Source organism: Myotis davidii, unplaced genomic scaffold (genome assembly GCF_000327345.1).
Source record: "Myotis davidii unplaced genomic scaffold, ASM32734v1 scaffold1290, whole genome shotgun sequence".
Lineage (NCBI taxonomy): Eukaryota > Metazoa > Chordata > Mammalia > Chiroptera > Vespertilionidae > Myotis > Myotis davidii.
In genome coordinates, this window is record NW_006282186.1 from 651,453 (window position 1) to 667,709 (window position 16,257).

At 43.9% G+C, this 16,257-nt stretch overlaps 1 long non-coding RNA gene across 1 annotated transcript in view; it reads left to right on the forward strand.

Annotated features, from left to right (window-relative positions):
• Positions 1-16,257, forward strand: part of LOC102757841 — a 189,949-nt gene that overhangs the window by 134,007 nt on the left and 39,685 nt on the right. The gene's annotated exons all lie outside the window — the stretch shown is intronic.

Genomic DNA, 16,257 nt, shown 5'->3' on the forward strand with positions numbered 1-16,257 from the left:
GGAGGTGAAGGAGATATGACAACTGAATGCAATGTGGGACCTTGGGTTGGATCCTAAACAGAAAAGGGGCATTAGTAGGAAAAGTGGGAAAACTTAAGTTTTTTATATTGTACCTCGTTAATTCCTTAGTTTTGATAAATGTTCTGTAGTTACGTAAGACATTCACATAAGAAATCAATCTCCAGATTTTTCTCTTTAATTTCAACACACACATTTATACCAGTAGTTCTCAGAGTGTTCTTAGACTAGTAACATTAACATCAACTGGGAACTTGTTAACCCTTTGAGTGCCAACCAATATCCTAGGAACTATGCTAAAATTGCCAAGGCATTTTTGCTGATTTTACAGCAGTTTAGGAAAAAAATTGTGAATCGCAAGTAAATGAAGTTACATATTCAAAAACTTAAGGAAACCTTTACTACATAAGTAATCTGTACTTAGGTGCCATCTGTCAATAAAGAGTGAACTACTAGCATCTAATAGTGACAGTGCAGGAGGAGCGCGATCCCGCTCCCCGGCACTCTAGGGGTTAAACTCCTCCCCATTTCTGTAATAACCTGTACCCAGCCCAATGGGGGCCTCTTCAGAGCAGGTGTTCTCACCTGTGCATACACAGGTACGAAGCACCAGTGTTCATGGGGAGATGGAGAAGAGAGTCACTCCCTCTCCGCACAGCAGGACTTAATGAATGTCCCGCCTGCACATCACTCACTCCTGCCCTCCAAAGTTCCTGATCCTGGCTCCTGTCCCTCCCTTCACTTCCATCCTTCCCCACTCACACCTCTTGACCTGTTCCCGTGCCCCAGCCCCTGCCTCTCACATCTGTTGAACTTCTATTTACCCGCCCCCCCTTCTTATTCAGAGTAACTCAATGCTTTGCTAAACGTTATAATCCCTAAATTTCATCCCTGTCTTGTCTTAGCTTGGGTTCCCCTTGAAGCAGATTCTGAACAAGGATGCTGTCTGTTCTGACTCCACTGTGTGAGAGCTGTGTGACCCTTCTGTGCCTCAGTTTTCTCATCTTTAAAACTCCACTTTATAAGATTGTAGTGAAAATTAAGTTTCGTGCATGGGAAGTGCTTAAAACTCTGCCTGACCTGTAGTAGTAGTCAATCAAGCTTGCTATGATGGCAGTAATAACTACGATTATTAAAAATGTAACTTCTCACAGGTTTCCGTCCTCGGCCTGTGTGGACCAGGTTAGAGCCCCTTATTACTGTTCCCCAGCAGCACCCTGTGTCTCCTTTAAATGGTAATTGCTGGTTCGATGAGGGCGGGGGTGATGACATCATCCTGCTCACCATTCAGTGCTTAGCCCCGTGCCTGGAACATGGTATATAGTATGTACTATGTACGCAATAAATACTTCTTGAACAGAATTAGTCAAATGACTTGTATAAAGAACATTTCAATTATGCCATGTTTCTTACCCATTTAAAAAATAAAACATAGCAAACAAAGGATGACTGTGTTCCAGGGGGTTGTCTTTAAGCCCCACATTGCCGAGGGAGCCTGGGCAAGCTCTCCCTGGTTACGGGCCTTTGTCCAGCCCCCAGATTCTTGCATGATGTGATAATAGTGTGTAATAAGGATAGAGGACAGTTTTAGGACACTCAGGGCTTCCCTCGTCATTGTGTGTTTTTCCTGTTAGCTGATGAGAAAATGTCATCATTTGCTTGGGCTTGCAGGTTCTTTCCTAGTTATGGGGAATTTTTCAAGCTGACTATAATGAGAAGGTCTCAAAAAACCACAGAGAGGTCTGGTATGTTCTCTTCAAGTTAAACATAATGTCCCTTCTTATTTTCACTTTTGAGATGACTTCTCTAATTATATTGAAAGAAAATGTAGTATCAGAAATAGGGTCTGTTTTATTTTGATGCTTGCACCTTGACATTCTTTAAACTCTCATGTCAAGTCAGAAGCCTTCTTTTCCTTTTTCCTTCCTTCTTTCCTCTCTTCCCTCCTTCCTTTTTTCTTTCTTTCCCTCCGTCCTTCATTTATTTCAGTATATTCACACACACACAATCCTATATAATAAAAGCATAATATGCAAATGGACCAAATGGCCAAACAGTGGAATGACCATCCATGACCATGCTATGACACCCACTGGCACCAGGCCAGCCAAGGGAGGTGCAATGCAGTTGGTCAGGTCCCAGCCATCACCCCAGGTTTGCCCCACTGAGGGAGGCCCAGGCCACTGACTGGCAGGCTGCAGCAGGTGAGCGGGGCCTCCCTCTGTGAGTGAAGCCCGGCTCCCAGGTGCCAGCAGCCAGAGGAAAGCCCAGGTCCCAGGTGCCAGCAGCCGGTGGGAAGGAAGGCCTACTTCTGCACTAATTCTGTGCATTGGGCCTCTAGTATATATATAATATATATAGTCCTATATAATAAAAGGCTAACATGCAAATCAACCAAACAGCGGAACAACCGGTTGCTATGACATGCACTGACCACCAGGGGAACATGCTCAATGCAGGAGCTGCCTGCCCCCTGATGGTCAGTGCACTCTCACCGGGGGAGCACTGCTCAGCCAGAAGCCCTGAGCTGGGCTGGCTAGCGCAGTGGCAGCAGCCAGAGCCTCTCCTACCTCTGCAGCAGCGCTAAGGATGTCTGATTGCTAGCTTAGGCCCGCTCCTTGCTGTCAGTCAGATGTCCCCTGAGGGCTTTTGGACAGTGAGAGGGTGCAGGCCAGACTGAGGGACCCCCCCTTCCCCGAGAGAATGATTTCATGCACCAGGCCTCTAGTGATATATATATATATATATAAATAATGTATGTATAATTATTAATTACGGTAAAATACATACAGAATAAAATGTATTATTTTAACTATTTTTAAGTGTATGGTTCGGTGGCAGTAAGTATGTCCACATTATTGAACAGCCAGCCATCACCACCATTCATCTCGGAACTCTTTCTTTTTGTAAAACTGAAACTCCATACCCATTGAACACTAATTCCCCGTTCCCCATCTCTCCAGCCTCTGGCAACCACAATTCTGCTTTCTGTCTCCATGAATCTGACTACTCTGGGGACCTCATATCAGTGGCAGACTCATAGTATTTGTCTTTTTCTTTCTGCCTAACTTCACTTCGCATCATGTCCTCTAGGTTCATCCATGTTGTAGCTTGTGTCAGAATTTTCCTCCTTTTTATGGCTGAATAGCATGGCATTATATATTTTTTTCAGCATCTTTCCCTTTTAATAGGAACATTTAACAGGTTATAATCTTAGAAGTTTATAAAAATGGGAGCTTGGGAGCTGGGGGGGGGAGGGGAGATTCAAGTGTTTAACTACCCATCCACCGAGGCATTAAAAAAATAGTGACCTTTGAACAAGTTTGGGACAGTGACCATGAGAGGGAAAACGTTTCTGGGACATTTATTTCGATTTTTTTTTTTATCCACCGTGCTCAAAATCCAATATTCAGAGTGGTAAGCGTCAGAATGTTTCGCCTTCTGTAGGGTTGATCAGGGCTTTGTATTCACATTTGTCTATCCATCACCCATGGTGGGCATTCTGTTGCTTCCAGTTTTTAGCTGTTGTGAATAACGTTACTGTGAACACATGTACACAGATGTCTCTTTTTTTTTAAAACTTTTTTTTAAAATATCTTTTATTGATTTTTTACAGAGAAGAAGGGAGAAAGATAGAGAGTTAGAAACATCGATGCGAGAGAAACATCGATCAGCTGCCTCCGGCACATCTCCTACTGGGGATGTGCCCGCAACCCAGGTACATGCCCTTGACCGGAATCGAACCCGGGACCTTTCAGTCCGCAGGCCGACGCTCTAGCCACTGAGCCAAACCCGTTTCGGCCACAGATGTCTCTTTGATCCCCAGCAGGAGGCGTGCAGGAGGCAGCCAATCAATGATTCTCATCATTGATGTTTCTCTCTCTCTCTCCCTCTCCCTTCCTCTCTGAAGTCAATAAAAACATATTTAAAAAAAAAATCAGACAGATTTTTGTGGCTATAGATAGTCTGTATTTTGAAATTTAACTGTTAATAATAGCATCATCTTTTGAAACATATTTTTATTGATTTGCCCACTACTGGGGATCAAGCCCGTAATCTGGGCATGTGCCCTGATTGGGAATCATACCATGACCTCCTGGTTCATAGGTCAACCACTGCGCCATGTCGGCTGGGCAATAATAGCATCTTCTTGATGTATGAGTCTTATTATTGTGATGCTAGTATTTATTCTTTCTCATCAAAACAACATATGACAATCATAGAAAATTTGTAAGGAATAGCAAAAATACTACAGACAACCACACTACCTAATGGAAACCATTATTAACATCTTGCTGCATATCCTTCTGGTGTTTATAATGTGAGCTTTTATATACTTAAGGTCATATTGTTTTATACTTCTTTCCTGTACTTAATAAAGTACAAGCATTCTCTTTTTTAAATGGGCTTTGTAAATATTTTAATTATTTTGTATGACCAAGAAATAGTTATTGGATATACATTAGCTTCAATAACATTTTTCCAACTCAATGTTTCTCATAGAGGTCAAATAATAATATAAAGAATTAATGAAAAATCTTAATTCTCTACCCCTTCTTAAGCTTTTTTTTTAAATATGTTTTTACTGATTTTTTAGAGACAAAAGAGAAGGGAGAGGGAACGGGGGAGAGAGAGAGAGAGAAACATAAACATCAATGAGAGAGAAACATCAATTGGCTACCTCCTGCACACCCCCTACCTGGGCATGTGCCCTGACCTGGAATCAAACCGGCGACCTCTAGGTTCATGGGATGACGCTCAACCAACTGGGCCACAATGGCCAGGGCAAACTTTTTAAATGTATTCTTTTCTGTTTTCCTTTTGAGATCAGCTTCTCTTACCCCCACCATATGCTTGTTCCGCACCCCCCCCCCTTCTAACTTCCTATATCTGGCAACATTTCACCTAACATCATATTTCATAATTTGCAGTGTCATTAAGTATTCTCCAAAAACCATTATTTAAACATATGAGTTTATTATAATTTATTTAGTCACATGCTCCCCTCCACTTAAGGATGTTTACATTGTTCTCAGCATTATGTTATTGTAAGGATGTCCTTGTACAACTATCTTCCTGTGTATCTGTGATTGTTTCTTTCAGAGATATTTATAGACATGTTATGAGTCAAAACAGTTTGTTGGCTTATAGAAAGGTATTGCAGATTTCCTGAAATGATTGTCTCACCTCACTTCACTAGCTTTATTCTCTCCTTTTAAACCCTCACCCAAGAATATGTTTATTGATTTTGAGAGGAGAAGGGGAGAAGGAGAAGCATCAATGCAGTTGCCTTCCATATGCACCCTGACAGGGCATTGAACCAACAATCTAGCTTTACTCTTATTGTTGTCCACCTTTGTGAATTTGATTGGTGAAAACTTGGTGTTGGCTAGTGAAATTCAACACTTTTTCCTGTTAATTGGCCTTTTATATTTTGGGGTGATGAGCCTATTAGTATTATTTACCTTTTATAATGATCTATAACAATAAAAGCGTAATATGCTAATTAGACCAGACATCCTTCCAGACGAAGCCAGGGCTGCCAGGGAAGCCCGGGTCCCAGCTGCCTGCTGGTGGCCAGAGGGAAGCCCAGGCCCTGGGTGCCAGAGGGAAGCCGGTGCCGGCAGCTGGGGGAAGGAAGGCCTACTCTTGCACAAAATTCATGCATTGGGCCTCTAGTAATCATATAAAGTCTGTTACCATGTTGCAAGTATCTTACTTTTTGTTTACCTTTCAGTTTTGTCGGCTGCTCTTGGACATACAGGAATTTTACATGTTAATGTAGGGAAGATGGATTCAGTTATGCTTTTTGTTACTTTCCTCATTGCTTTTATAAAGCTAAGACTTCCTATCTCAAATTCATAAATATTTTTCTAATTTTTTCTCCCCTCCCCCTCTTATATTTAACTTTTGACTCTCTACACAATTAGTTTTGGTGAAGATTATAAAGTAGGAGATACATTATTTTTCCTAGAATATTATCTGGTTCTCATGTTTGTCCAGAAATCCCAGGAAAGCTGTGATATGAACCAAAACAAGTGCTTTTTCTTATTTCGGTGCCTTGATTGCCCCACTGTAGAAACTGAGGAGGCCGTGATCGCCCTGTGGAGGGCAGGAGCCGGGAAGAGGGACCGGGACCTCCTCGGAAGCTTTCCCCCTCGGCCCAGAACTTCCCTAGTATTTCTGGGTAACGGATTCATCTTTCCTTACGTTAGTCAACCAGTGTGACAGCAAGCTGAGTAAGAGGATTACAGTGCCATTTAATACTCTGTACCTTGGACAGTTTGTGCTTCTTACCTTTGCTAACTGTTCTTAACCTACCTCAGTCTCCCTTCTGAAAGGCTTCTGTCTTTCCTAATAATTTCTCCTTTTGCCCAGCTACCTCTTGTGTTGCAGAATTAAAGAAGGATGAGCTAGTCCTCAAGAAATACCCAGAAATGGTTGCTGGCCCTGACCTGGCCCTGCCGCTTGCCCAGAGCTGTGGCATAAATTTGTTGTCAAGGTTGAAATAAAAATAGGGAAAGCATTTTGAAAACTGTGAGACACTAAAGTGATAAAAGTAATAGCTTGAGATATAAATACCTGTTCTCAACCTTGTGTATTATCAGGATTAACAAATTATTATTAACATATTAGTAACAGAAATGGCATTGAGAAACAAAACAGCCACGGGCCACACCTTTTGAGTTTCAAACACGTTCATGTTAACATCTTCCGTAGCACAGAGAATATGTCTTCAGGCATTTTTGTACAATAGAGTCACCTATCAGTTGACCCATTATTCTTATTAAAGCGTTTCAACATTCATCTTCACTTTCTGATTTTGACTGTGTGAACGTGGTCTGCGGCGTACCTTACATAGCACACAAGGAGGACTCGGTACTCTGTGATGGTGACCCCATCACCAGCTTTCGTGCCTCACATGAAAACTGTGTGGATCTGACATTTCCTTCATGAGAACGTATTTGCTGTAATAAAATACAGTGACTACTTGTAATCTGTAGAACTTGCGTGGAGTCTGGCTAAACCGAAACCATTTTCTTCTCTGCTCCGGGAACACCCAGCCCTACATAGCAAATAAAGCATGAAGTACTTGTACATAGCGGCAGCCGATGTTTTGTTTGATTACACTTATGGATGGCCTGATCTTTAAATAATATTGAAAAATCGCCTTTACGTAATCTTTGAGTGGGTATGATTGTCAGAGAAACAGTTCCTTTATTAATTAAACTTTCATTTCTCACTGCACTGCTTTGATCTCGTAACATTTTTTGTAAATGCCCTGAAGGCTTACTCTCAAAGCTTCCAAATAAATTATTATTTCTCAAACGCCACAGTATGTTCATGGCTCGATGAGTCCCACAGACAGTATTTGTAAGCCCCTGTTAAGTTTTTCTTCGTGTGCTCGTCTGCTGCATAATTTCCTCTGCTGTTGGGTCACATGATTCCTCCCCTCCATGATATACGCACTTAAAATTTTTACTTCCTGATTGAGCCATCGAGATTATGTAAAATGTAAATTCATCTAAATACCTAGCAACAGGAATTTTAAGAGAAAAATGCTGTCGTCTTTTTCTGTTTCGTTATTGACGCCTGAAAAAATCCGAGTTTCCCTGTTTGTATTTGGAAACACGAGACTGTTAGGAATTGTTTTTGTCCCTTCGCTTTCAGACTGAGTCAGAGTTTGCTTTCATTATAAAAATCATGTACCAGGGAGAGAGACCGTGGGAGTGGTATGGTTGCAGGACTGAAACCATCAAAACGGTTCCGATCACACAGAGCCGTTCGCTTACCTGTTAGTCTTTCTGGTCGGCATGAAGAGTGCAGCATCTCTCAGAAGGTAACGATTTGATATTTCAGAATCGTCAATGGCCTCTCAGCCCTTCTTGCTGCCTCCTATAAATTGCAGTAATTCCTAGCAGGCTGGGTGACACTTGTTTCATCATGGATCTTAAAATCCCTCACATTTTCTCAGAGCAGCTCTGAAGTTGTCATAGTAACAGCATGATGTTTGGAGGGGCTTTTTAGTAGCTCTTTAGCTAGAGTTAATTAATTTTATGAACTCTGGATGTTTTTGTTTTCACTCCTCTGACAAACAAGGGCCATCGTTGCTCAAATATGTATTTCATGTTCGTTATTTCTTGGTGACTAGTTAAAGGACTTGGGGTGTGTGTGTGTGTGTGTGTGTGTGTCTGTGTGTGTGTGTTTTAAGTTTCAGGAAAGGAACAAGAATGTTATCAGTTGATTTCACATAGGTTAAACTTGGATTTTTAGTTACTTCTCTATAAAACCGTACTACCATTGTAGGACCAGAATTCAGTTTTATTATGGGTTATGAGAGATGTTCCCCAAAATGTAATGACTTATGTCCAGGTGTTTCAACTACCCTTTGCTTTGATTCTGATCTATTTGGAATAAGAACTGAGGAACACGGGCGGGAAATCTGTCAGACTTACAGGAGAAAATTACTTCTTTAAAAATGCAGCACTCATCCAACAGCACAAGCATGTTCACCAAAGGGGGTGGGGTGGGGGGGAGAGGATACGTCTGGCTTTGTCAAAGTTAAAACTTCAATACTCCTTGCAACTAAAAAAATACAGTAAAGTGAATTATCCTCTAGGAAAGTCTGCAGGAATATTTTATGGGGAGAAAGTAGGTCAGGATCTCCTAGTAGCAAGTCTCTGTGGCAGAAATTCTTGCCAATATGGCCATCGGGGAGCGAGGGAGCCTCTCTCTTGGGCGGGGAGAGGGTCAGAAGAAAGAATGGTCTGTGCTAGGTCTGGACGCTGAGACTTTAAAAAGTGTCACATGTTTGATGCTTTTGTGTTCTTGTGAAAGTGATCAGAGAGATGGGACACTTACAGCAGCTGTCATGTGAGTTCCGTGGGTTTAATGCTCTCGCCAGCATCCTCTCGGCTCTGGGGCGTGTTGGTCCAGCCGGGGTGGCAGGAAGGTGCAGCCAGCAGCGGCGAAGGTGCTCATGCCGGGCCGGTGATGTCAGCAGGGACCAGACAGCGCTTTCAAAACACGGCAGTAAACAAGGTGAAAGTGTCCCTCTTTGCTGGAAGGAGGTTTGTTTTTATGAGCTGGACAGGACACGGATGAAGTATTTCCAAAACAAACATCCAATCTGTATGCTTTGTTTGTTTGTTTACTCTCTGGATTTTAAAAAATTAACCTGATGAGATTTAGTGAGGGCTGCATTTTTTTAAGCGGACCTATACTGTTTTCCTGTTCTTTTTAAAATTGATTCTCTCAAAAAATCTTGAGTTTTCACAGAGAGGTGAAAATACTCCTGATCTTAAATGCAGGTTTAGTGAGCAAGATGGGACCCAGTACAGGGCAAATGCCGATCACAATCACCAGTTAAATATGCCTTCTAATTTTGTACCTTTTGCTCTTTTTAAAATGTGCGTTGAGTGCGAGAAAGTGAGTGGTGCAGAGTACTGCTGACGGCGTGGTTCTCGTCTTCATACAATTTCCAACCTTGAACCTGAGAATGTCAGAAGCTGGCGTCTCTGGACACTCATCTGAGCAGTTATCTGCCGGTGCCCGGCTCCTGAGCGAACGCGTGGGTGTCCCGGGCGTGTGTGGTAACAGCCGTGGTTCCACGCAGCGCCCAGAGGTCGCCTCGCTCTCTCCTGGGGATCCCTGGTCCTTGCTGCCTCTGATGAACTGTGAACTGGGGGCGTCCTGGCACGCGCAGGCGTTGGGGAGTCCACGGCAAACCTGGACGTCGCATGAGCCCGGCTTTTAAAGTGAAAGCAGGGCCTTGGGAAAGGACCGCCTCGCCTCTTCCCGACTTGCCTACTGCGCTGGAAAACAAAGTAAGTGCTGTGTGTTTCTTCCTTAGTCACTCCTCGGCGTGTTTTCTCTTGCTCACGTTGTTAGACAGCCAGTATCTGACAGATGCCGAGTGTAACCCTTCATTGGGAAGGGAGGAGGGTATGAAGTCTGTTCGGTCGCTCGTTGCTGCTTTGATCTTCTCTGTCCTCCGGTATCTAGCCTGCTGGCTTGCTTGTTAGAGATAGCCGGAGACAGAAACAAGTTGTTGTTGTGTTTTCATGGTTCAAGAACTTTGCCATTAATTAAATGACAGTGACACAGACGAGGCTTTTTACGTGCCAGGAGCACATCGAGCAAAACAGCCCCAGTTCACTGCCCCTGTTCTCGCTGGGAAGCAGGAAGAGCTGTGTGTACAAGACAAACACAGTGTCCCCCTGTGGGGACCGCAGAAATTAGGTGGGAATGGCTTCTGGACAAGAGGCTACAATTTAAAAACCAGATTGGTAGTTACAAAATAGTCACTGGATATAAAGTACAGGACGGAATATAATCAATAATATTGTAACAACTATGTGTGGTGTCAGGCGGGCACTAAAATGACCAGGGGAACACTTTATAAAGTACATGGTTGTGTAACCACTATGCTGCACACCTGAAACTAATACACAGTAACACTCAGTGTAAACGTAATTGAAAAATAACAACAAAAAAGAAAAAAGAAAGAAAGAAGGAAAGAAAAGGAAAGAGAAAAAAAGAAAGGAAAGGAGAAAAAAAGAAAGGAAAAGAAAAGAAAGAAGAAAGAAAGTCGGACAGGGAATGGAAAGGAACTGAGAAATAGAAATTGTTTAATGATGTTGGGAAAAAACAGATTTAATATAAAAATGCGATAAAGTGTATAAAAGAACCTAACCTTGTCAACAGAAACTGAACTTTTCCTTCGTGTTAGAAAGTTTCATAGGAAATGGGTTTAATGCCTTTTAGAAAATAATTAAGAATCTTCATCACCTAGACCCCCGGGGTGGGGAAACTTTTTTCTGCCAACGGCCACTTGGATATTTATAACATCATTTGAAGTCCGTACAAAATTATCAACTTAAAAATCAGCCCACTGTATTTGGTCAGACATTTAATTAACTCACCCTTAATGCCAGACCAAATGATTTCTCCGGCCTTATATGGCCTGTGGGCCCGACGTTCCCCACCCCCTACCTGTACAGAAGATTCTGTGACTCCAGCCGAATTCTAACGCTTGGCCCTGCCTTCCATTTGTGCTTGCTTCTTATGCTGATCCTGCTGCCACAGATGTGATACATTTTTAATACCAAGTTCTATGGTTTGGGAAGTACAAAACAAATGTAATTGCAGAGTGTTTTATGATCTGTAATGAAATTATCCTTCCTTATAGAACGGACTGTTTTTACTGTAGAATTTTCTTGACTTAAACGGTAACACTTTGAAGGTAGAAGGAGCCAGGACCGCAGAGTGGCAATGGAAGCAGAATCGGGGTCTAGTACCAAGTCTAAATCTCGTTCCAAATGCTGTGTGAACCTGGTAGGGCCTCGGGGCCAGGAGAATTCACATTTTGTCTCGAAGTGGTGATCATAAGACTTGGGGTGTCAGTATTTCATCTGAAACACTTTAAGCTCCTTCTCTGAATGGATGTCTGTGAATTAATTCAGCAAACACCTTTAGGTGCCTCTGTCATATATAGCATTGGTCTCAGAGCTTTAGTTTGTCACAGTTAACTTTACAGAGATTTGGTTTATAAGTTAAAGGTCGAGAGCAGTTTGAAACGAGGGTGAATGGGCCAAGCATTACCATCGAAGCGATTGGGTAAGGTTGGTGCCAAGTGAGCAGGGCTGTCCCCGTCTGAGCTGCCCTCCCAATTAAAGGGAAGGTGGCTGCCATCTGTCTTCTTTCACTCGAGGCTGCAGGGGACCGGGTGTGGAGGGAAGCACCCCCTCCCCTTTATTCCCCACCCCACTCTTTTTTATAGGCCTCTTTCTCCCTAGTCAGTGACCCAGAAGGTCATTGATGATCTGTCTCTCTCAGGATGAATAGTATCGTAAGCATGCAAGGCACTTGCAAAGAAAGTTTGCAACACCCACTGATGCGTTCAGAATGCTGCTTGAATTACGTCTGAGAGCATTGTAATCTCTGCTCTGGTGTCTTTGCCCCTTCGTTACGGAGGGCAGGAAAAGTGGGGAGTTTTACTTTGATTGATTTTGCTTTTACATGAAAAAAATTTTACACTCCACTGGGCATAATCAGAAGATGGCAGCACATAGCTATCCAGGGGGGATGTAGGAATATTATTCTTATCCAAGTCAAGGGCACATGTAAGTTGTGATGTACACGTGCCATCTCAAGGGAAATGGTGGTCGAGGATGTTAACAGATGTCTAAGTTGGTCTGCGGCTCCTTCTTGGACCAATTACTGAAATAATTCACACTGTTTAACACTGTTTATTCTTCAATGGTGCAATAATATGCCTTCTGGGAGAAGTAAGTTAGTTTGGGCTCATGGCTTAATCTGAAAGTCCTCTCAACAAAATGACTGCACTTTCTTGCCTCAGTTTCCATCTCTTTAAGTGGAAGAAATGTGTGCTGGTTTTAGATGTATTTAAGAAAATAAGAAATAATATTTTCTGTTTTCAATAAAAACTTTTATTATAAACTAGAGGCCCGGTGCACAAAATTTTGTGCACTCGGGGGGTCCCTCAGCCTGGAATATGCCCTCTTGCAGTGTGGGACCCCTCGGAGGATGTCCATCCCAGTGGGGACCCTCACCCCATGGAGGTTTGGCCAGCCTGGGTGAGGGGCTGAGGGCTGTTTTCAGGCTGGCCAAGCACCCTGGCGATGTAAGCTCCCAGCCTCTCCTTTTTATCTTTAATTATGGGATTTATTTACCTTCTATAATTGAAACTTTGTTGCTTTCAGTGGAGCTCAGAGCCGGGCCGCAGCAGGTGGGGAACCTTGGCTTCCTCCATCACTGGAACAAGCAAGCCTCCTTCTCGTTCCAGCTCCATGGCTGCCGACCGCCATATTGGTTGAATTAATTTGCATATAGTCGCTCTGATTGGCTGGTGGGCGTGGCTTAAGGCATAGCAAAAGTACAGTCAATTTGCATGTTTGTCTTTTATTAGTATAGGATGGAATATTCTGAAGTATTTGGTTATTTTTGTTTTTAGTTTTTATATACTCTGAAGCAGAGTGTCAGTGTCATCTGAAAAGATTTGGCCCTTACGCACACTATCTGCCTCCCTCCCTCCCCCCAGGAAGTAGATATGGACTTCCCAGAATATGCTGGTTTTTACAATTCTTTATGACATGGAAATGTGGTGTTTCTTAAACCCACACAGTAGGTTTGGAAAGCCCACATGTGAGAGTCATGTCTGTAATTTTATTTAGAGTTCTTTCAGTTTTGTCATCAACTTGTGATGAGCTTTGTTGGAAACACAGATGTGCTGCTGTTGTTGAATCTGGGGCAAGCAGAGTGCAGGTTCTGGAGACGCTGACATAGCTTTCTGTGATTGAGTAACACCAGGAAAGGGGATCACTTCCCAACCACTGAAGGGTTCACAGTGATATTGTTGAGTTAATTCAGCAATTAACAGGCAGGTGTTTTTGGCTTTTTCATGCACTAATTTTAGATAGTCTACTGGGTACTTCCATAACAACCCTTTTAAGGTGATTTAAACTAACTCGGTTTTACCCACCAGTATTTACCTCAGGGGGACTCAATAAGCGAATTAAATGAAGCACATCTCAAAAGTGTGACTCCAGTGTAGCCACAGCCAGGTAGCTTCGTTGGTTTGACCATCGTCCCTACACCAAAAAGTTGCGGGTTTGATTCCAGGGAAGGGCACATACCTAGTTTGTGGGTTCATTCCCCAGTTGGGGCACATGTGGGAGGCAACCAATTGATGTGTCTCCCCTCCCCTCCCCTCTCCTCTCTCCAATCAATAAAAACATATCCTTGTTTGAGGATTTTTAAAAAAGTGGGGCTCTGATGTAATATGATCAGTTTTAACTCACTTAGCAGAAGGCACACAGACATGCAAGCGAAGGTGCCTCCTTGAAGTGCCCTGTGAGCTGGGAAGGTCTGCATTTCCCGCTGCAGTGACGCTGTTGTTTGCCAAGGACACTTTAGAACTTCCAGTTTGCCATAGCCCTCGGAGCCTCCCATCCTGTTTGTATTGTCCGCAGGAGCAGAAATTCTCTAGTCTGTGAGGTTGGGGAGGAGTCAGTAGTGAGGTCTGATGAATAGGATTATGATCAAGTAACTGATTTGAGTCACTGATTCCCGTAAACATTTACTGAGCCACGCATTGCATTCTAGTAGTAAGTACTGCAGATTCGAAAATGAGCTCATCATGGACCAGGCCCTTCAGGAAGGCACAGTGGGGCGGGACCAGCGACGTATAAAGAGTTGACATTACAGACTGAGAAGTGCCATAACAGGTACACGCGGTGCTCCTAGAGCCCAGAGGGGAGTTAAAATAAAATTTAATGGAAAACGAGCCTTGTTCCATACATGATTTATAACGTGGCTTACGTAATAGAATTTGGGAAATGAAAGCCCTGAAAAATCTCTTCTATTTTAAGAATGAGGAGATTGGAATTTATTTCTGAAATTCTTTCATTCTCAGCCAGTTTAAAGCCTTATGAGAAAAAGCATTCATTCTAATGGACATCTTTTCTTTTTTTAAACACCAAAAGAAGTTGTGGCTGTATACAAGGTGAGGTCTAAGAAAGGTTTGGGACTTTATTAGAAAACTGTTTTCTCTAAAGGATATTTTTAAAGAGCGATTCTTATTTCTGTGTTAAAATTGAGTACTTTGCCGTACTAAATGCACCAAAGTGTCCTGTTTATTGCTGAGAACAGCGGTGTCGTCCACGGGAGACAGTGGGCTTGAAGCTGGCCTGCATCCGCAAGGTGACAGTGGGCGAGAAAAGGCTCCTCCACATCCTCTTCCCGGTTTTCTTTCACAGGGACAGGATTTCTGCCCCGGAGCCGTAGAGGATCTCCCTTGTGGATGAGTTCATTGAGCAGTGGTCTGTGAAACGGCCTCGGTGCCGGGCACTGCTCTCAGAGCCGCTCAGACGCCAGGCGGAGTGGCTGCAGAGCCCGGGCACTGCGCTCCTCAGTGGGACCCTGTCGTTGGGCACAGTCACAGCGCCATTTCCTGGTGCTTTCCCCGAGCACGGAGACGGCAGGGAAGGCCTAGCCAGGAGGCTGCCCTCAGGGAGCGTGGAGCTAAGGGTCTGTGCACAGATGAAAACAGGATAAACATAGAGACAGAAAATGTATTAACACAGAGAGAAATACATGAAACGCACTGCATGTTTGTAGAAAAGAAAGGTTTTCCGTGGCGGGGGCGGTTAAGAGTGTTTTGTCGATTAAGGAGCATCTGAGCCAGACATTGCAAGAAAGGTCACGTTGACCCTGAGGACGTGGAGGGAGAGTGTCCCAGGCCAAGCAAAGTGAGCAGAGGCCGAGGTAGGGATGGGAAATACCGGTGTACAGAGTGGGCAGTAACCGATTTGCCGTTGCTGGGCAGCCGTGTGTATCAATGTGACGGCTGAGAAGATAAGGGTAGCAGAGGTCTGTTGAGGCCAGATCCGGGAGGGCCTTGAATGTCATGTGACTAAACATTGAAACTCAACCCGAGTCCCTGGGAGCAGTGGAGGAATTTGGTCAGGAGAGCGACAGTGGATCTTCCCTGCAGAAGCCGGGTGACTTGGGCAGTGAGAAAGCTAGAGCCGGGAGCCCTTCCGGGCCGTCGCGATCGTCCAGGCAGGAGGGCCTGAATGAGGGGCGACAGAAAACTAGACAGATTCAAGACGGGGAGTTTAGGGGCTGCCTGGATAGTGGGGGCTGGCTCGGGGCGGCAGGGAGTGGGAGGGGAGATGGAAGCAAAAATAATTAATAGATTTTTGAACCCAGTACCATTTACTACTTCTCTGCCATTTACCAGCATTTCACATACATTATCTCACTCGGTCTTACCCTCATCCTCTAAGGTTGGTATGTTTGTCTTTACTTCAGAGATGAGAAAACTAAGGCTCAGAGAAAGATGTGTCTAAAGTAGAGCTAACAGGCTGACGAACGGGGCTTGCGGGCATCCGGTTTTCCCGCCTGTGCTCTTCATGCTGTACTAGGTCTGGAAGAGAGAGGATGACCTCTGTCCATTCGGTACATATTCAGTTTAAGGTGCCGGAAGCTGTCCGTCTGGACTGGAGACGTGGAACCCAAATCTCAAGGTCAAACTTAGGATTGGAGATAGGGGCTTAAGAGTCAACTGCTTGTTCATTTATTCAGCAAATCCTTGCCAAGTGTCCTTAAGGCCCGCACGGCTGTGGCAGTACAGTGTGAAGGAGAGGCCGCTGTCTGGCGTCACAGACCTACCCCTGGGGAGGGCGCTCCGTGCTGTTGGTGAGTGTAACGTGG